Source organism: Rattus norvegicus, chromosome 2 (assembly GCF_021556685.1).
Source record: "Rattus norvegicus strain SHRSP/BbbUtx chromosome 2, alternate assembly SHRSP_T2T, whole genome shotgun sequence".
Classification (NCBI taxonomy): Eukaryota; Metazoa; Chordata; class Mammalia; order Rodentia; family Muridae; genus Rattus; species Rattus norvegicus.
Window position 1 is genome coordinate 203,461,600 of NC_141535.1, and position 23,371 is coordinate 203,484,970.

Consider the following 23,371-nt stretch of genomic DNA (forward strand, 5'->3'; position numbering starts at 1 on the left):
TTATTTTAATAATGGGTTTAAATTTCAGTAATATATAAGATGACATTACTTTTTAGTAAGAAAAAATATAAAAAGATGTAACAGGGTAGGCGAAACTGTAAGGAATCAAAATAGTACATTAGATGTTGGGATATGTAAAGGAACAAAGGGTGTCAAGTTTAAAATGTTGAATGGCTACACCTAACAGTAAATAAAAAAAATGAAAACATTGTTAATGACTTAAGAATTTTTCGACAATGTAATTTTATTTATTTTTACATTTATTTCTTTCATTTGAGAACCCAGGTCTTGGATACTTCATTTACATCGTTTCAAGTCCACCCTGTCTCTCCTCCAACCCCTTTCTCCCTGTTCCATCTCTCTAATTCATGATGTTTACTTTCTTATTTACTGTGAACGTGTGTGTGCATTATACTGGTCTGCATGTGTATAAATATTTAGTGCTAAACACTTACCATTTGATAATCTATCAGGGAGCTTGTTCAAGGAGAAGTGTGATTGTCCCTCTCTTAGCAGTCATTTATTAGCTGTGGTACTTCTCCTACATGTGAGTTCTTATGAGAGTCCCTTCAGAAACTACATTCTTTTTTCATTTTAGAAGAGCATGTGAATGATTTAAAGTCACAGACAATGGAGAACAAACATTAGAAATCCTGCATATTAGTAAACCAAACAATAATGGAGTTTTGCAGTAAAGATGGAAATTATGAGAGTGAATTAAATTATTATGCCAAGAGAATAACGCTTTCTAGTGTCCATATCTATGGGGAGATTCTTCCTACATACTCTACAAGATGGGGTTTGAACTTGCTCTGCACAGTGCTTTATCAGTCAATGGAAAGTAAGTAGAACTTTCATCAGTGTTTTTCCAGGGATGTAGGGAGATTTATCTCTTGAATCTGTGAAACTGCTATATCACAAGCAAAACTTGTACTTCAGGCAACAAGAAGAGATCTCGTTGTCCCTCTTCATGTGAAAATTTGTGTTAGCTGAGCAGTTACCTGCCATTGTGTCTCATGTCCAGGCTAGCTCAGTAGAAGTAATACTTGCATCAAAAACTAAATATTGTGCAAAGAAAGAAAGGTAGAGCAGTGCTGAAAATGGGATGGCAGTTAAGATGTTATGTTCTAAATAAAAATTATGAAGTGTCCTTAACAGGCTCATGTGTTTGAGCACTTGGTCCCAAGATGATTTTGCCTTTTAGGAAGGTAGAACATTGTGGAGATGAAGTTCTACCTGCTGACCACTGTATCTTGTTCAAATTTTTATTTTCCATATTTCTGGCAATGTCACTTGTGCTGCTTCTCTAGCTGTAGTTATTCTACAGTAACATTAAAATCTACAATCACTGTAGATTGAAGACAATTGGCTCTCCAGAAACTTGGTGTTCAAGTAAAACTGCTCAGGCAATTCCATGCATACTAATAAACTACTGAATCTCCAGTGTGAAGGCAACCACTGGTCCAATACCCAGACTCAATCATGAAGGATAAGCTAACAAAGATCTATTTCCTTGATAAAAATTTTGGTTAAGTCACTTCTTTGCTCTAGAAAAACCTGAATAACTCATAATGAGAGGAGGTAGATTGGGGAGACAGTAGAGAGGTGGTGATGGGTAAGAAAAGTGAAAGAGACTAGAGAAGAGGAGAGTGCTTACAAGTTTGGTGAAGGCTGAGTACAGAAATAGTATCTAATTAGATTCTGAGGAAGAGTATAAAAACAGAAGTTCAAAAAGGATTCTGCTACTTAAGTATTTTCTGAACAAAAGAATGACACTGACATTATATCACAAATGAACCCAGGAAAAACTGGGAAAAGCTACTATGGCATATCCTGATATTCAGGTTCAGTGCTAACCCATGGAAAGTATAAATACTATATTCAAAGGTGAATATGAAGACATATGAAATGCTTCCAAGAGAAGTAGCACTTGCTATAAAGCATGAGGACATGAATTGTCTGTTTAGCTTTCACATAATTGTTCCCATACTCATATGTCTGTAAGACAACCATTAAGAACCTGTGGCTGAATGATAGACCCTAGGAGATCCTGGTTTGCAAGACTGTCCAGAATGGTAAGTTTCAAGATCATTCATAGACCCAGTGATGAATAAGTTGGAGAGTGGTAGATCAGAATAATTACTTCTTCTCTGGTATTCATAATGGCTGATCCTACACTTGCATGCATATAACATCACACCAGTATGTAGCCCCAAATAATTTAGATACAATGAATAAAGCAGATACAGTAGTGAATTTTTAACATAGCAATGATAATTTGAGGAATTGCATACAAAATAATGTAGTATTAATTTATCAGTTGTTTGAACATAACAGACACCATCTATGGCATTTGCTATATACAAGCCAATGAACATGGCTGTCTTATCAAGCCTTCAGTCCCTGATCTAGACAGTTTACTGGGTACCAAAATGAAGTTCTAAGCAGTTAGCAATGACCTTATCCAGTTTTGATCTTTGTGTGCTACAATTAACACCTGCTACCCATGGTGTGTCAACAAGTACAAAAGTGCTATGACAGTTGCCACTTGCCAGTTGTATCTGATATTTGCTCCATGGGCGGCAATGTTTGCTTGGCACTGTAAACATTCCCAAAACCACATGACTCTCTAGGTCACTGGCTAGAATATACTGCCAATATTTTTGCTAGAGGGAGATGTTGATGTGTCTTGTAAATATTTATATTTATACTCATAGGCTGGAGAAATTCTCGTTTTTAGAGAAGTCTCATAGAGAAGTGGGTGACAATCAAATCAGAGACTTATCAGTCATCAAACTACTGAGAATAAGAGAATAATAAGTGTTCATCCATAAACATACATCTATCCATCTCGTACCAAGGTTCTTTGGGACATAGTGGAAGAGGAATAATGAAAATGTGACAGCTAACCAATGGGAAGGAGCTATATATATATAATACTGCCATCTGCATGCTTTTGCAAGCATAAATATATATCAGCTGAGACTCATGTAGAAACAGGTAAAAATAGAAGACAGTAAAAGCTTGAGTCAACATGTATGAGAAGAAAGGAAGTGTGACACAATATTGTATATAGCGTTGGTCAAAATTTTCAAAGTGGAAAATAGCACTAGGCATGTAAGTCAGTGGTAAAACGTCTTCTTAGCATTTATGGGGTTTTAGGTGCACTTACTAGAAACAGACATATAATGGGACATTTGATAAGATTTTATCAGGGTATGTTGTACCTTCATTTTCATTAAATTCTAAAAGTTTTTAATTTCTTTATTTCTTCCTTGACTAGGTTATCATTAAGTAGAGCATTGTTCAATTTCCACGTATATGTGGGCATTCTTCCCTTATTGTTATTGAAGACCAGTTTTAGGCCGTGGTGGTCTGATAGCACACATGGGATTATTTCTATCTTTCTGTACCTGTTGAGGCCCGTTTTTTGACCAACTATATGGTCAATTTTGGAGAAAGTACCATGAGGAGCTGAGAAGAAGGTATATCCTTTTGCTTTAGCATAGAATGTTCTATAAATATCCGTTAAGTCCATTTGGCTCATGACTTCTCTTAGTCTGTCTACGTCTCTGTTTAATTTCTGTTTCCATGATCTGTCCATTGATGAGAGTGGGGTGTTGAAATCTCCCACTATTATTGTGTGAGGTGCAATGTGTGTTTTGAGCTTTAGTAAGGTTTCTCTTACGTATGTAGGTGCCCTTGTATTTGGAGCATAGATATTTAGGATTGAGAGTTCATCTTGGTGGATTTTTCCTTTGATGAATATGAAGTGTCCTTCCTTATCTTTTTTGATGACTTTTAATTGAAAATTGATTTTATTTGATATTCATAGTTAGCAATGAATATCCTAGTAAGAGCACCAGTGGAAGGGAAGCCCTGGGTCCTGCTAAGACTGAACCCCCAGTGAACTAGACTGTTGGGGGGGCGGCAATGGGGGGAGGGTTGGGAGGGGAACACCCATAAGGAAGGGGAGGGGGGAGGGGGATGTTTGCCCGGAAACCAAAGAATTATTATTAAGTATTAAATAAATTTTAAAAAAGAACGTATAATATGATTAGATAGCATTAGATATATTAAATAAAACCATGACCTCTACCTATTAATATATTAAAATCCTTGCTATGTGTGTAATGCATAGAAATTGGAACTGTTTGCCTTAATAATCCAACTTACAGTAACATTTTTAATAAGAAAATTTAAAGGTCTGGACCTTTAAAAATGGGATAAAATTGGCTTCTTTTTAAATATTCATCCTTAACATTTGATATTTATGCTGTTAATTAAAGTACTCAAAAATTATGTTGGTATTTCATCAGAAAATGTGATTACCTATAAAACAAGCTATGCATGTTTGTGAGAGATTATAAATTAATTTTAAAAAGTACTTTAAATAAACATACTACTAAATCAAAAAAAAGATTTTATCAGGAAATAATTCTCTTCTGGGATATATATATATATCCCAGAATATATATATATATATATATATATATATATATATATATATATATATATTCATGTGAATTCACACATAAATATGCATATCCAATATTTATGTCCACTATATCATTTGACAGTAGTCATATAGAGCACATTCTTATTAATACAGATTACATCATGTGTTTATGATTAGAGCCTTTGCCCTTTCTTCATGTAATAATTCATAAATTATTTGATAGAAAATGTAAACAATAATTACATTTTTATAATATTAATAAAAAACTAATTATGTTGGCTTGGTGTTTACTTATTTTGTAATTAATGAATTGTCAGGCCCTTGGTCCTATGAAGACTTGATACCCCAGTGTAGGGTAATGCCATGGCAGTAAGGTGGGAGTGGGAGGGAGGGAGGGAGGGAGAACACTCTCATAGAAGCAAGGTGAAGAGGAATGGGATAGGGAGGCTCCAGAGAAAAACCAGGAAAGGGGATAATATTTGAAATGTAAATACATAAAAATATACAATATAAATAAATAATTAATTAATTAATTAATTAATATTACAGAGGAAGGACTCTTAAATAAATCAGTATTTGTCTTTCTTTTTTCATTTCTAACCCTAACCCTAACCCTAACCCTAACCCTAACCCTAACCCTAACCCTAACCCTAACCCTAACCCTAACCCTAACCCTACAGTATTTGTCTTAACATATCAAGCACCATGATTTAAACATTTAACTCACAGTTAAATCACAAAAATTTAATTACACTTAAGTAAAACATAGTAACCTTTAATACTATTTGTATTTGTAGCTTCCTATTTGCATATGTGTGTGTAAATTGCTTACACACTTGTTTCTCTGTGTGTAGACATTTCCTTTGTTGTATACTAAGGCCTTAAAATGCAAATGAGTTAACTAACATTGACCAATGAAGAACACTGTTCTTCCCATTGCATTTATTTCCCGAGAAGACTCATAGTTAATTATCTTTATAAGACATATGTCTTACTAAAATAAGGGAAGAGAAAAGGAAGAAAGAGGAGAGAGGAATGCAGAGGAGAGGAAAAGTTTTAAAGACTTAGTGAAGACTGCCTACAGAATAGAGAGCTAGGTAAAATTCAAGGGAACAGTTTTAGAAAAAATGAAGAACGCTCTGTGACTTAAGGATTTGGTAAGTGGGATGTCTCTTACATGTCTAGTGCTTATAGAAGAATGCTGGGTAACAAAAAGCAAACTTTTATGAGCTATCCTGAGTTTGAAGTATCAAATTAAACTTAAATGAAAATTTAAAAAATATTTAAAGTAGGTATGAAGACTTGGGGATACAGCTCAGTGAGAAATGGGATTGTCATCACTGTCACACACACACACACACACACACACACACACACATACACAGAGTCTACAAAGTGTTAATTCTGTGTATGTTTTCAGAGCTAATCATGGTATTGAAGGTCCAGTTGACATGCTTCTCGTTGAGTAAAAATTTTTCACCTTCCCTCAAAATGTTTTCTTGTCTATAGCTCTTCGTGCAAGCTTGAGGCCTTGTGGACTCTCCCCGTTCTACTGTGTTGTGTATTGTTGGTATTCTCATTCATCTCATGATCAGGCAGCCATGTTGCTGAGAACTTATGGGTGTAGCTTCTAAAATTACAAGAGACACAATTTTATGGCAAACTCTTCGGTCCTCTTTGATCTTCCTATACTATTTTCTGCAATATTCCCTGATTCTTAGATGCAAGTACTGTTCTGAAGATATATTCTTTCAGAATTGTCTCCAGAACTCTCCATTTTAATTGGTTGTGGTTTTCTATATTGGTCAACTATCATTTATATAGAATGTTCTTGGTGTGAGAAGAGGAGTACACTTATACTAGTGTGTAAGAACTGATTATTTAGCGTGTAATTATGGATTGGATCAGTTTAGGAAAGTGATAGATGTAGACTTTTCTCAAAGATCCATCACTTTACTAGGCCTGTGTTATTGTCTACGTTTCTAGTACCTGGCATGACTTCCATATTGTTGAGTAATCCATCAGTCCAATTAGAGAGCTGGGGATTGCCACCAGAGTCCCATTAGAGTTTATAGATGCCACTACAGCATTTTTAGTGTTACTGTGCCATGAAGGGCACTGTTGTGGTTCACGGGCATCATACCTAAGTAAACTGTTGTTTCCTTCCTTTGGAAACTGGTATGTCTCCTCTGGTCCACAAATGCTAGTCCTCAAGGAAAGATATTCAAATTAAGTCTTTTTCAGGGGCCTCCTCTCAGATGCTGTTTTAGAGACAAATCCATATCACACAGTGTGGATAACTCATTACCTCTTATGCCAAGCAGTGTTATAGGTTATGAATATTAAAAATACTAATAAAAGAAAGAAATGTACAAAGTTTTAGTCATCAGGAAAATGCAAATGAAAACAACTTTGAGATTCAATTTTCTACCAGTCAGAATGACTAAGATTAAAAGTCAATTTCTGTTGAGAGGCTAGTTGTCATTATGAGTGGTTTGCCTTATCTGTGACTTGATTTTTCTCTCTTACAACTCTTAATACTTTTTGTTCTGTGTACATAATATTTTAATTTTAAGGTAAAATGGGGAAATTCTCTGAAATGACCTATTTTATATATTATGTATCTCTTTTACTTGGATAGTCTCCTAGATTTGGGGAGATTTTGCTATGATCGTATTAAAAGTATTTTCTGCTTTTGTTTTTTTGCATGTCATTCTTCTCCTTCTTTGTCATTAGTTCATAAAGTTGGTCAGTTCAAATTGTCCCAGAGATCTTACATGACACATTCATTAGTTTGTTAAGTTTATTTTTGTCCACAGATGAATATGACATTTCATATACCTTATCTATAGGATATGAGTTTATCTCATGCTAATATGTTTTCTATAATTGGGACAACCCAATGAGCTGTTTATTTGACTTATTAATAATTTTCTTTGTAGTATGACTTCAGTTTGTGTATTCTTCAGTATTGAATTCTGTTTTGCTACTCTCCAGTGATACACATAGCTTATTAAACTTTTTGTTCTGTATTCTCTTTGAATTTGTTCAATATTTTTTTCATTTATTTGAGCATAGAAATTATTTTCTTTCAAATTATTTGTCTGGAATTTCAATTAAGTCATATTGGAGTTACCTCCCTCCCGATCTGCCCTTCCATAGTTCCTCATCCCATTCCTCCTCCACATCTGTCTCCAAGAGAATCTCCCCACACCCAACACCCTGACCACAACCAGCCCTTCCTACTCCCTGGAGCCTCATGTCTCTCAAGGGTTATTTGATTCTTCTCTCACTGAATTTAGACCAGGCAGTGCTCTGCTGTATTAATGTCATGGGCCTCTAACCAGCTCTTGTATGCTGGTTTGTGGTTCAGTGTCTGAGAGATCTCAAGGTTCCCAGAGAGTTGAGACTGCTGGTATTCCTATGGAGTAACCCTCCCCTTCAGCTTCTTCCAGCCTTTCCCTAAGTCAACCACAGAAGTCCCAGATTTCAGTTCAATGGATTGGTATAAATTTCTGTTTCTGTCATAGTCTGCTGCTTTTTGGGCCTCTCAGAAAACAGCCTTGCTTGGCTTCTGTCTGTAAGCACACCATAGAATCAGTAATAGTGTCAGGCCTTGGAGCCTCCTCTTGAGGTGGATCCCAAGTTGGGCCAATCACTGGACCTCCTTTCCCTTAGTCCTTTCTCCATTTTTGTCCCTGCAGTTCTTTTAGACAGAAACAATTCTGGGTCAGAGTTTTTGACTGTGGGTGGCAACCCCATCCCTCCAGTTGATGCCCTGTTTTACTATTGGAGGTGGATTCTACAAGTTCCCTCTCCCCACTGTTGGGTATTTCATCTAAGGTCTCTCCTTTGAATCCTGGGGGTCTCTCTTTCACCTGATCTAGGGGGTCCCCCACCCCCACCCCCGAGGTTGCATATTTTTATTCATTCTGCTGGTACTCAGGACTACACAAACACACACACACACACACACACACACACACACACACGCTGCATCATGATCATGTTCCCCTTTTCCCCTGCCCTCTCCCTCTTACACCCAGGTCCTTCCCTCTGTCTGTCTCAGTGATTGCTTTCTTCTCCCTCCCATGTGGAATTGAAGCATCTTCGATTAGGCCCCTCGGCCTGTTAACCTTCTTGAGTTCTGTGGAATGTATTCTGGGTATTCTGTACATTTTTGACTAATATCAATTTATTAGTAAGTGCATACCATGCATGTTCTTTTTGGTCTGAGTTACCTCACTCAGGATGATATTTTCTAGTTCCATCCTTTTGCCTGCAAAATTCATGCTGTCTTTGTTCTTAATAGCTGAGTAGTAATAGTATTCCATTGTGTAAATGAACCACATTTTCTGATCCACTCTTCTCTTGTGGGACATCTGTGTTGTTTCCAGCTTCTGGAAATCACAGATAAGGCCGCTAAGAACATAGTAGACCACATGTCCCTGTGGTATGGTAGAGCATCTTTGATTATATGCCCAGAGAGTGGGTATAACAGGTAAATCTATTTCCACTTTTCTGAGGAACCTCCAGAATGATTTCCAGAGTGGTTGTACCAGTTTTCAATTCCACCAACAATGGAGGAGTGTTCTTCTTTTTCCATATCCTTGGCAACATGTGTTGTCACCTGAGGTTTTGATCTTAGCCATTCTGATTGGTGTAAGGTGGAATCTCAGGGTTGTTTTTATCTTCATTTCCCTGTTCACTGAGGACATTGAACATTTCTTTAAGTACTTCTTGGCCATTTGAGATTATTCTGTTGTGAATTCTCTGTTTAGCTCTATACCCCATTTTTTTCATTGAACTGTTTGGTGTTTTGGAGGTTACTTCTTGAATTCTTTATTTTAGATATTAGCCCTCTATCAGATGTGGGGTTAGTGAAGATTTGTTTCTAATTTGTAGGTTGCCGATTTGTTCTACTGACTGTCTTCTTTGCCTTATGAAAGCTTTCCGGTTTCATGAGGTCCTATTCATCATCTCTCCTGTTTTTTGAACTTTGGAGATTCTTCTACTGAGAATTCTCTGTTTAGCTTTGTACTGTTGCAGTAAAAACAAACAAACAAGCAAAAAATCTCTGAGACCAGTTCCGAGCATACCCAAGGTCCTTCTCTTCCTAGTTCCAGCTCTGGCAGGCCATAGGAACTAGCAATAATTTATATCAGCAGCTACATGCTGCCCTCCATGGTACTCTCTAACCTGGGTGGTATGCAAGCTATTCCAATGTGGCCCCTTGCCACACTGGTCTCTAAAGTTAGTTTCGGCACCGATGGGGCCAAATGGAACTAACCATTCTTTATCTCTAATTAGTATGTCTCCCAGTGGTTCTCTGCTAGCCTTGAAATCTCTGGTTCCAGCTCTCCCATAAAATCAGGACTCTACAAGTCCAGCATGGGCTGGCCTATCACAGCTTCTTACCACCAATTCTGCTCATACTCCCAATAACCCAGTGAAATCAAGATTCAACAACTGTAACTCAACAATCAGGTTTATATATTAAATTCTTAATCCACAATACATCCACACAATAAACTCACAACCAATTGATAAGGATATAAACCTCCACCTAGATTCAAGACCACTAGAATCTGGGTCACACTTCTCCATCTCCATCTTGATTCTCCTCGCTCCTCCACTCCTGCTTCTCCTTCTTCTAAAGCCTCTGTTCCACCTCCCTTCCTTCTCGACCAATGACAGGCCTCATTTTATCTTGTCTGCCTTCACCTGCATAATGACATCAACCTACACTGCACCCCATTTTTAATTGGGTTATTAAGTTTGTTGCTATATAATTTATTGAGGTTTTTATATATTTTGGATACTAGTCCTCTGCCATATGTTAAGATCATTTCCCATTCTGTAAGCTGCTGTTTTGTCCTATTGATGGTGTCCTTAACCTAGGAAAAGCGTTTTAGTTTCATGAAGTCCCATTTATTGTTAAACTTAGTGGCTGAGCTATTGGTGTCCTGTCAAGTAATTTTTCTCCTGCGTCAATGTGTTCAAGACTGTTCCCTACTTTCTTGTCTATTAGATCTAGTGTGTCTGTATTATATTTTGAGGTCTTTGATTCATTTGAATATGAGTTTTGTTCAGCATGATATATATGGATCAATATATCTTGCATTCTTCTACATGCAGACATCAAGTTAGTCAAGAGCCAATTATTGAAGATGCTTTAATTTTTTCCATGGTATAGTTTTGACTTTTTTGTAAAAAGTCAAGTGTCCCTCGGTGTGTGGGTTTATTTCTTGGTTTTGTTTCTATTTCATCAATAAACTGTCTCTTTTTAAGCCAGCACCATGCAGTTTTTATTGCTATTGCTCTGTAGAGTAGCCTGAAGTCAGAAACCCTCCAGAAGCTTTTTTATTATATAGGATTGTTTTAGCTATCCTGATTTTTTCTTTTATTTATGAGGTTTAGAATTGCTCTTTCAAGGCCTGGATTTTTGATCAGAACTGCATTGAACCTGTAGATTACTTTTGAAAGGTGGCCATTTTTACAATGTTAATCCTACCGATCCATGAATATAGGGGATCTTTCAATCTTCTGAGGTTCTCTTCAATTTCTTTGTTCAGGGACTTGAAGTTCTTATCATACAGGCTTTTATACTTGCTTTGTTAAAGTTGCACCAAGATAATTTGTATTATTTGTGGTGACTAAAAATAGTGTTGTTTCTCTAATTTTCTCCCAGACCATTTATCATTTGTATAAAAGAGGGATATTGAATTTTTTAGTTAATGTTGTATTCAGCCACATTGCTGAAGTTGTATAAGTTCTCTGGTAGAATTTTGGGGATTACTTAAATATACAATCATATCATATCTGCAAGTAGAGATACTTTTACTTCTCCCCTTCAAATTGTCATGCCCTTAATCTGTTTTGTTGTTCTTTTGTTTATTAATAGATTTTTTTTATATTGAACCATTTCTGCATCTCTGGGATGAAACTTACTTGATCATGGTGGATTTGTTTTTGATGCATGCTTGGATTCAGTTTGAAATATTTTATTGTGTATTTTTCACAAATATTTGTAGTGGGATTGTCTAGTGCTACTATATATTCAAATACTAAATTCTGTACCCTAATATCTAGTTGCTCCAAGATGAGTCGATCTTTAAATATAGATGCTATTGATGTGTAATCTTTGCTTCCCACATTATACCTAGTTGGTTAATATAGATGTCAACAGCCTGAGCTCGGCAGAAGAGAGGCAGCCAAATTCCCTGGCTTGGAGTATCAGGCGGGTACCAGGAAGATAGAAGAAAGAACACAAGGGAAGAAGACACCACGGGGTAGGTGGATTATGAACTCAGAGCCATGAGAGCCAACCAGTTGGAGTAGGAACAGCCCAGGCAGAACATAGCAAGTGATATCTCGGGTTACTGACAGGGACATTAAAATAGCATAGAACGTTGATAACTGCCCAGCTCTAGTGTTTTAAGACTCATTACAGAGACACTGTGAGAGAGAGACCCAACCGCCTGGTCAGGTGGGCACTCCTGAGGCTGCAGAGCAGAAGAGACCACCAACACTGCTCACCCCTGCCCACATCCCTGGCCCAAGAGGAAACTGTATAAGGCCTCTGGGCTCCCGTGGGGGAGGGGCCAGGAGCGGCAGGACCCCTGTGCCTGAGACACCACCAGAACCAGAAGGAAACAGACTGGATAAACAGTTCTCTGCACCCAAATCCCATGGGAGGGAGAGCTGAACCTTCAGAGAGGCAGACAAGCCTGGGAAACCAGAAGAGACTGCTCTCTGCACACACATCTCGGACGCCAGAGGAAAAAGCCAAAGACCATCTGGAACCCTGGTGCACTGAAGCTCCCGGAAACAGCAGCACAGGTCTTCCTGTTTGCTGCTGCTGCAGAGAGCCCGTGGGTAGCACCCCACGAGCGAACTTGAGCCTCGGGACCACAGGTAAGACCAACTTTTCTGCTGCAAGAAAGCTGCCTGGTGAACTCAAGACACAGGACCACAGGAACAGCTGAAGACCTGTAGAGAGGAAAAACCACACGCCGGAAAGCAGAACACTCTGTCCCCATAACGGACTGAAAGAGAGGAAAACAGGTCTACAGCACTCCTGACACACAGGCTTATAGGACAGTCTAGCCACTGTCAGAAATAGCAGAACAAAGTAACACTAGAGATAATCTGATGGCGAGAGGCAAGCGCAGGAACCAAGCAACAGAAACCAAGACTACATGGCACCATCGGAGCCCAATTCTCCCATCAAAACAAACATGGAATATCCAAACACACCAGAAAAGCAAGATCTAGTTCCAAAATCATTTTTGATCATGATGCTGGAGGACTTCAAGAAAGACGTGAAGAACTCCCTTAGAGAACAAGTAGAAGCCTACAGAGAGGAATCGCAAAAATGCCTTAAAGAATCACAAAAATCCCTGAAAGAATTCCAGGAAAACATAAATAAACAAGTAGAAGCCCATAGAGAGGAGACACAAAAATCCCTGAAAGAATTCCAGGAAAACATAAATAAACAAGTAGAAGCCCATAAAGAGGAGACACAAAAATCCCTGAAAGAATTCCAGGAAAACACAATCAAACAGTTGAAGGAATTAAAAATGGAAATAGAAGCAATCAAGAAAGAACACATGGAAACAACCCTGGATATAGAAAACCAAAAGAAGAGACAAGGAGCTGTAGATACAAGCTTCACCAACAGAATACAAGAGATGGAAGAGAGAATCTTAGGAGCAGAAGATTCCATAGAAATCATTGACTCAACTGTCAAAGATAATGTAAAGCAGAAAAAGCTACTGGTCCAAAACATACAGGAAATCCAGGACTCAATGAGAAGATCAAACCTAAGGATAATAGGTATAGAAGAGAGTGAAGACTCCCAGCTCAAAGGACCAGTAAATATCTTCAACAAAATCATAGAAGAAAACTTCCCTAACCTAAAAAAAGAGATACCCATAGACATACAAGAAGCCTACAGAACTCCAAATAGATTGGACCAGAAAAGAAACACCTCCCATCACATAATTGTCAAAACACCAAACGCACAAAATAAAGAAAGAATATTAAAAGCAGTAAGGGAAAAGGTCAAGTAACATATAAAGGGAGACCTATCAGAATCACACCAGACTTCTCGCCAGAAACTATGAAGGCCAGAAGATCCTGGACTGATGTTATACAGACCCTAAGAGAACACAAATGCCAGCCCAGGTTACTGTATCCAGCAAAACTCTCAATTAACATTGATGGAGAAACCAAGACATTCCATGACAAAACCAAATTTACACAATATCTTTCCACAAATCCAGCACTACAAAGGATAATAAATGGTAAAGCCCAACATAAGGAGGCAAGCTATACCCTAGAAGAAGCAAGAAACTAATCGTCTTGGCAACAAAACAAAGAGAATGAAAGCACACAAACATAACCTCACATCCAAATATGAATATAACGGGAAGCAATAATCACTATTCCTTAATATCTCTCAATATCAATGGCCTCAACTCCTCAATAAAAAGACATAGATTAACAAACTGGATACACAACTAGGACCCTGCATTCTGCTGCCTACAGGAAACACACCTCAGAGACAAAGACAGACACTACCTCAGAGTGAAAGGCTGGAAAACAACTTTCCAAGCAAATGGTCAGAAGAAGCAAGCTGGAGTAGCCATTCTAATATCAAATAAAATCAATTTCCAACTAAAAGTCATCAAAAAAGATAAGGAAGGACACTTCATATTCATCAAAGGAAAAATCAACCAAGATGAACTCTCAATCCTAAATATCTATGCCCCAAATACAAGGGCACCTACATACGTAAAAGAAACCTTACTAAAGCTCAAAGCACACATTGCACCTCACACAATAATAGTGGGAGATTTCAACACCCCACTCTCATCAATGGACAGATCATGGAAACAGAAATTAAACAGTGATGTCAACAGACTAAGAGAAGTCATGAGCCAAATGGACTTAACGGATATTTATAGAACATTCTATCCTAAAGCAAAAGGATATACCTTCTTCTCAGCTCCTCATGGTACTTTCCCCAAAATTGACCATATAATTGGTCAAAAAACGGGCCTCAACAGGTACAGAAAGATAGAAATAATCCCATGCGTGCTATCGGACCACCACGGCCTAAAAATGGTCTTCAATAACAATAAGGGAAGAATGCCCACATATACGTGGAAATTGAACAATGCTCTACTCAATGATAACCTGGTCAAGGAAGAAATAAAGAAAGAAATTAAAAACTTTTTAGAATTTAATGAAAATGAAGATACAACATACCCAAACTTATGGGACACAATGAAAGCTGTGCTAAGAGGAAAATTCATAGCGCTGAATGCCTGCAGAAAGAAACAGGAAAGAGCATATGTCAGCAGCTTGACAGCACACCTAAAAGCTCTAGAACAAAAAGAAGCAAATACACCCAGGAGGAGTAGAAGGCAGGAAATAATCAAACTCAGAGCTGAAATCAACCAAGTAGAAACAAAAAGGACCATAGAAAGAATCAACAGAACCAAAAGTTGGTTCTTTGAGAAAATCAACAAGATAGATAAACCCTTAGCCAGACTAACGAGAGGACACAGAGAGTGCGTTCAAATTAACAAAATCAGAAATGAAAAGGGAGACATAACTACAGATTCAGAGGAAATTCAAAGAATCATCAGATCTTACTATAAAAACCTATATTCAACAAAACTTGAAAATCTGCAGGAAATGGACAAATTCCTAGACAGATACCAGGTATCGAAGTTAAATCAGGAACAGATAAACCAGTTAAACAACCCCATAACTCCTAAGGAAATAGAAGCAGTCATTAAAGGTCTCCCAACCAAAAAGAGCCCAGGTCCAGACGGGTTTAGTGCAGAATTCTATCAAACCTTCATAGAAGACCTCATACCAATATTATCCAAACTATTCCACAAAATTGAAACAGATGGAGCACTACCGAATTCCTTCTACGAAGCCACAATTACTCTTATACCTAAACCACACAAAGACACAACAAAGAAAGAGAACTTCAGACCAATTTCCCTTATGAATATCGACGCAAAAATACTCAATAAAATTCTGGCAAACCGAATTCAAGAGCACATCAAAACAATCATCCACCATGATCAAGTAGGCTTCATCCCAGGCATGCAGTGATGGTTTAATATACGGAAAACCATCAACGTGATCCATTATATAAACAAACTGAAAGAACAGAACCACATGATCATTTCATTAGATGCTGAGAAAGCATTTGACAAAATTCAACACCCCTTCATGATAAAAGTCCTGGAAAGAATAGGAATTCAAGGCCCATACCTAAACATAGTAAAAGCCATATACAGCAAACCAGTTGCTAACATTAAACTAAATGGAGAGAAACTTGAAGCAATCCCACTAAAATCAGGGACTAGACAAGGCTGCCCACTCTCTCCCTACTTATTCAATATAGTTCTTGAAGTTCTAGCCAGAGCAATCAGACAACAAAAGGAGATCAAGGGGATACAGATCGGAAAAGAAGAGGTCAAAATATCACTATTTGCAGATGACATGATAGTATATTTAAGTGATCCCAAAAGTTCCACCAGAGAACTACTAAAGCTGATAAACAACTTCAGCAAAGTGGCTGGGTATAAAATTAACTCAAATAAATCAGTTGCCTTCCTCTATACAAAAGAGAAACAAGCCGAGAAAGAAATTAGGGAAACGACACCCTTCATAATAGACCCAAATAATATAAAGTACCTCGGTGTGACTTTAACCAAGCAAGTAAAAGGTCTGTACAATAAGAACTTCAAAACACTGAAGAAGGAAATTGAAGAAGACCTCAGAAGATGGAAAGATCTCCCATGCTCATGGATTGGCAGGATTAATATGGTAAAAATGGCCATTTTACCAAAAGCAATCTACAGATTCAATGCAATCCCCATCAAAATACCAATCCAATTCTTCAAAGAGTTAGACAGAATAATTTGCAAATTCATCTGGAATAACAAAACACCCAGGATAGCTAAAGCTATCCTCAACAATAAAAGGACTTCAGGGGGAATCACTATCCCTGAACTCAAGCAGTATTACAGAGCAATAGTGATAAAAACTGCATGGTATTGGTACAGAGACAGACAGATAGACCAACGGAATAGAATTGAAGACACAGAAATGAACCCACACACCTATGGTCACTTGATTTTTGACAAAGGAGCCAAAACCATCCAATGGAAAAAAGATAGCATTTTCAGCAAATGGTGCTGGTTCAACTGGAGGGCAACATGTAGAAGAATGCAGATCGATCCATCCTTATCACCCTGTACAAAGCTTAAGTCGAAGTGGATCAAGGACCTCCACATCAAACCAGACACACTCAAACTAATAGAAGAAAAACTAGGGAAGCATCTGGAACACATGGGCACTGGAAAAAATTTCCTGAACAAAACACCAATGGCTTATGCTCTAAGATCAAGAATCGACAAATGGGATCTCATAAAACTGCAAAGCTTCTGTAAGGCAAAGGACACAGTGGTTAGGACAAAACGGCAACCAACAGATTGGGAAAAGATCTTTACCAATCCTACAACAGATAGAGGCCTTATATCCAAAATATACAAAGAACTCCAGAAGTTAGACCGCAGGGAAACAAATAACCCTATTAAAAAATGGGGTTCAGAGCTAAACAAAGTATTCACAGCTGAGGAATGCTGAATGGCTGAGAAACACCTAAAGAAATGTTCAACATCTTTAGTCATAAGGGAAATGCAAATCAAAACAACCCTGAGATTTCACCTCACACCAGTGAGAATGGCTAAGATCAAAAACTCAGGTGACAGCAGATGCTGGCGAGGATGTGGAGAAAAAGGAACACTCCTCCATTGTTGGTGGGATTGCAGACTGGTAAAACCATTCTGGAAATCAGTCTGGAGGTTCCTCAGAAAATTGGACATTGAACTGCCCGAGGATCCAGCTATACCTCTCTTGGGCATATACCCAAAAGATGCCTCAACATATAAAAGAGACACGTGCTCCACTATGTTCATCGCAGCCTTATTTATAATAGCCAGAAACTGGAAAGAACCCAGATGCCCTTCAACAGAGGAATGGATACAGAAAATGTGGTACATCTACACAATGGAATATTACTCAGCTATCAAAAACAACGAGTTTATGAAATTCGTAGGCAAATGGTTGGAACTGGAAAATATCATCATTTAGTGAGCTAACCCAATCACAGAAAGACATACATGGTACGCACTCATTGATAAGTGGCTATTAGCCCAAATGCTTGAATTACCCTAGATCCCTAGAACAAACGAAACTCAAGACGGATGATCAAAATGTGAATGCTTCACTCCTTCTTTAAATGAGGAAAAAGAATACCCTTGGCTGGGAAGGGAGAGGCAAAGATTAAAACAGAGACTGAAGGAACACCCATTCAGAGCCTGCCCCACAGTTGGCCCATACTTATACAGCCACCCAATTGGACAAGATGGATGAAGCAAAGAAGTGCAGACCGACAGGAGCCGGATGTAGATCGCTCCTGAGAGACACAGCCAGAATACAGCAAATACAGAGGCGAATGCCAGCAGCAAACCACTGAACTGAGAATAGGACTCCTGTTGAAGGAATCAGAGAAAGAACTGGAAGAGCTTGAAGGGGCTCGAGACCCCATATGTACAACAATGTCAAGCAACCAGAGCTTCCAGGGACTAAGCCACTACCTAAATACTATACATGGACTGACCCTGGACTCTGACCCCATAGGTAGCAATGAATATCCTAGTAAGATCACCAGTGGAAGGGGAAGCCCTGGGTCCTGCTAAGACTGAACCCCCAGTGAACTAGACTATGGGGGGAGGGCGGCAATGGGGGGGAGGGTTGGGAGGGGGACACCCATAAGGAAGGGGAGGGGGGAGGGGGATGTTTGCCCGGAAACCGGGAAAGGGAATAACACTTGAAATGTATATAAGAAATACTCAAGTTAATAAAAAAAATTAAAAAAAAAGAAATACTCAAGTTAATAAAAATAATAATAATAAAAAAAACAAAAAAATAAAATAGGGGTAAAGAGGGTAAGAAAATATTTTGTAAAACAGACTTCTAATAGTGGGAGTTGGGGTATCTATGACTCTTTTGCCTGCTTTTGTAACCCTTCTTCTCCTACTGTGTTACCTTGCCCAGTCTTGATGGGAGGGTCTTTACAATATTATATTGTGTCTTGTTTTGTCCTGTTTGGTTGATGTCCCTGATAGTCCTGCTCTTTTCTGGAAGGAGACAGGGAGAGAGTTTATCTGGGGGACAGGAGATGTGGGGGGACCATAGGGAGGACTGGAAGGAGGGGAAGCTCTGATTAGAATGCATCGTATGAGAGAAGAGTAAATAAAAATCTGGAGGAAAAAAAAAGACTCATTACAAATATAAAGGTTTTGTGTCCTTTATTTGGGAACTAAATGATCAAAGGTGGAGTAGAAACATGAAAATAATATTTACCACCCAAAGGAAAAGGTAATGGGGTAGGAGGGAGGGATTGTGGGATGGGATGACAGTGAGTGGGATGTAAAGTGAATGAGTAAAAAAATAAAAAATTAAGTTAAATTAAAAAATATGGCCTCGGTCTTTTTGTTGGTTAGAAGCCTTATAATGACTGCTTCTATTTCCTTAGGGTTATAGTATCGTTTAGGTTGCCTGATCTTTATTTAACTCTGATAAGTGGTAATGATCTATAAAATCATCCATTTCATTTAGATTTTCCAGTTTTGTGGACTATAGGCTTTTGAAGTAAGACCTGTCGCGCCCACCTCGACCGGCAAGGAAGACGCAACACCGTTGAATCCTTCTCAATCAGCCTTTATTGCAGGAACACCTAATTGATAGTACGGGGACCCCGGGGAACAAAGGCACTCGCCTTAAATACAAGACAGACTGTGGCTGTAAATTTGTCCACTGGGGATTGGTGGAGCATGAAATACCTATTTAGCATGAATATCACCCTGGCCTTGTAGGTGCTGGGGGTCTGCCAACACATGCGCTGTAGGTGTTTACCACAAACGACCACCAGATGTCGGCGCCATCTTTAGCCGCTCCCTACAAAGACCTAATGATTCTTTGAATTTCCTTAGAGTCTGTTGTTATATCTCCCTTTTCATTTCTGATTTTTCTGTCTCTCTGCTGTTTAGTTAATTTGGTGACAGGTTTGTTTATCTTGTTGATTTTCTTAAAAGAACCAGTTCTTGGTTTCATTGATTCTTTGTATAGTTCTCCTTCTTTGTAATTTATTGATTTTAGCCCTGAGTTTATTTCCTGCTGTCTTTTTCTTTCTTGAGTGTACAGGTGTGCTTTTAAATTGCTAGTATGAGAACTCTCCAATTCCATTATAAAGACACTTTGGGTATATTGGGCATTTGTTCTCATTGAATTCTAGAAAGCCTTTAATTTCTTTATTTTCTTGCCTAATGCAGTGATCACTGAGGAGAGAGTTGTTCAGTTTCATGAGTTTTATGCTTTCTGCTGTTTCTGTTGTTGTTTAAGTCCAGCTTTAATCTACTCCTTTTAGAATATTCTGTAGTGCTGGATTTGTGGATAGATATCATTTAAATTTGGTTTGTCCTGAAATATCTTCTTTTCTCCATCTTTTCTCCATCTATGATGATTAAGAGTTTTGCTGGGTATAGTTATGTAAGTTGGCATCTCTAGTCTCTTAGGATATGCAAGACATATGTACAAACCCCTTTAGCTGTTAGAATCTATGTTGAGAAGCTGGGTGCAATTCTGGTAGTTCTGGCTGTATATGCTACCAGGTTATTCCCAACATTGGCATATCAAATATCTGTTTTTTGTTAGCAAGATAGTGAGTTATTTGATTTACAAGCATATTAGACAAATTAATTGTTAGTTTTTCATCAACAGGCTGTTGCTACCAGCAAGAGGAAATCTCGTCTGAAAAGAAAATCCTTCATCAGATTCCCTGTAGGCAAATTTGTAGGGAATTTTCTTCAATGACTTATGAAGGAAGGCCAGCACACGGGGGGCATTCCCATTCCAGGGTACTATTAAAAGGAAAGTCAGGGAGAGTAAAAAAAGTAAACATCATTCCTCCATGGTCTCTACTTCATTTCTTATCTCCAGGTCCCTGCCTTATGCTTCTTCCTAGGCACCCATCAGTGCTCTGTGACTAAGGATACGCAAAACATTGAACAAGACAGTTTGACAATGAAATAGGAAACTGTTTACACTCACAACATTTATGCCACTGTTGTAGCCATAGCCATATCTCCTTAAGCCTGATGAGAATAATTGCTTTGCTAGTAGTACATTTAAAGCCTTTTACCCATAGATTGCTACTATTCTGACAACTCATTGGAGAATCTTGTTTGCGGAGTAGATAAAAGTCAATGGAGAGACTGATATCTGAAGAAAGTAAAGAGATAAGTGATTAAGAGTGATCCCAAGACTCCACACCTCCCATGTGGCAAATTAGCCTGTCTGCCACTCTCCTAGTCCCAAATCCTGCAGGTCTCCCAGGAGATCTGCCATAACCAGGGACACAAACTTCAGGTCTCCCAGGAGAACTGCTACAACTAGAAACACAGTCTATAGGTCTCCTAGGAGATCTGCCCTAGTCTGAGACACAGGTAAGACCCTGCCCAAATAACCACCCCAACTGGGAATCTCACAAAGCCCAGCAGAAGTGGAAGCCCCTCTCTTCTTCCAAAACCTCAACGTCCTTCCTGTCTGCACCTCCACTGGGGCAGATCAATATGTTTGCCCCCCCCCCACAACCTGCAGATCTTCCAGGAGATCTGGCACAACCAGGGACATGGGTCATGGAAGAACTGCCTTAACAAGGGACATAGGAGCCCTCTTTTAAACAGGATCCTAGGAGGCCCTGCCCAACTAGAAACAGCACTTGCTCCTCCCAGGAGTCCTGCTTTAACCCAAATACTGAACCCAGAAAAACCCATTAGCAGAACACAGAAGAACAAAGTGTTATTTTGCCCAAAAGCTGTCAGCATCTGTTCTAGCAATGAATCATACAATGAACATACATAATGCAAATGAATAAATATTTAAAGTACAAACTGATCATTCATAGTATGAGACAGATTGCCAATAATAATGTTAACAGGTGAAACACACTCAGAAAAATCTCACAGGAAAACAAAATCTCCTTTGAGGACTTGTGTTACTTGAATGGTATTAAGTCTTATTTCAGATGCTGTCTCCTAAGACAAAGAAATTACAATTAAATCCCAATAGAACTATAATTATCTATTTGAAAATATATGGAATATTCCAATTCAAAGTAGAAACAGGATATTCAATTTATTTTAGGTTTTGCATCTTTTTACTCAATTTTTTTAATATTTGACCATTTTCATTAATGTATTTATAACATCAGTAATAAAATTCTGGCCTTACTCAGTATCTATGACAGTAGATTAGTAGTGATAGTTCAGACACACACACACACACACACACACACACACACACACACACACACACCAAAATATCTTTTAGACCAAAAAATATTAAAATTCTCTTTGTTATTTTCTATTAATGAAATGCTAATGAGAGATAATGACAGAACAAGTGAGAAAACAACCTTCCCCATATAATCAGCTAGTGTTGAGTGAGTATGCCAGGCACTGGGAATATTAGGAATACAATCATGAACAAGAGAAACAGATTCCCAATCTAGATGTTTCTTTCAGATAAAAAAAATATGATAACATTTTTGAGTTCGGGATCAGGGTCTTTCATACTTGTTCATCAAAGAACACCTCTCTGATGAAGTAACCTTGGCTCTGACTTAAAGAATGAAAACCAGCAGTCCTATCAAGACCAGCTAAAAGTAATCAGAGTATAGTAAGGTATGGAACTGAAGTGATCTCAGTATAAATGGTAAGAAGTACAACCAGTGCTTGAGAGACACAGTAAGTGTAAAGAGCTGGTATTGTGAAGTAGGAAAGGTGCATTGGATATGCTCCAAGTCAGGAAAGAGAAAGCACACCTTTTTCTCAGATACTTTACAACCTTTCTGTTGAACTCGAGAGATGGCTCAATGGTTAAGAACATTGACTGCTTTTCCAGAGGTCCTGAGTTCAAATCACAGCAACTACGTGGTGGCTCACAACCATCTATAGTAGACTCTGATGCCCTCTTCTGGGTGTCTGAAGACAGCTACAGTGCACTTATAATGAACAAATAAATTAATTAATTAATTAATTAATAAATCCTTTAAAGAAACATTCGAAAAAGAATCTATCCATTATATTTGAGATTTTATTACTTTTGAATTGTCCTAATGGATTAAAATGCAGAGACAACTGAGAAAAACTAGAAAACTGAGAAAACTAGTAAACCAACTTTGTACTTTTATGGTACTCCTGAATGTTTGAACAGTGCGTCTTTGACTTTTGTGCCTTCTTCTTGGGGTTCTTTTATTTCTGCTGGTTTGTCTTGTCCAACTTTCATGTAACAGTTTTGTTTTATATTATTGCGTTGTATTTTGTTAAAAAAAACATTATTGAGACAAATATTATCTTAATACCTTTAATGCTCAGAACAGATGACAGTTATGGTTAACAGAAAATTGAAGCAAAAGTCAAAAAGTCAAGAAACTTGTGGGAATCACTAACTCTAGAGAAAAGCAAAAGCAGAGAGTCATTTAAGAGGAAGAAGTAAGCAGATCAAATTTTACAAGCATCCCTGTGAGCATGATAATTTATTTTTATTTATCTTTCCAGTATTTTTATGTTGAATAATTTTCTATTCATGTCAAAAGAGAAAGAGAGAAAGAAAGAAAGAAAGCAAAAAAGAAGAAAAGAAAGAAAGATAGAAAGAAAGAAAAATTGCCCAAGCACTTGCCTGTTAATTCTTCTGAGTGCACCCCTAATAGCAGTAAGTGCACCCCATACCCTGCTCTCCATTTCCCTCACC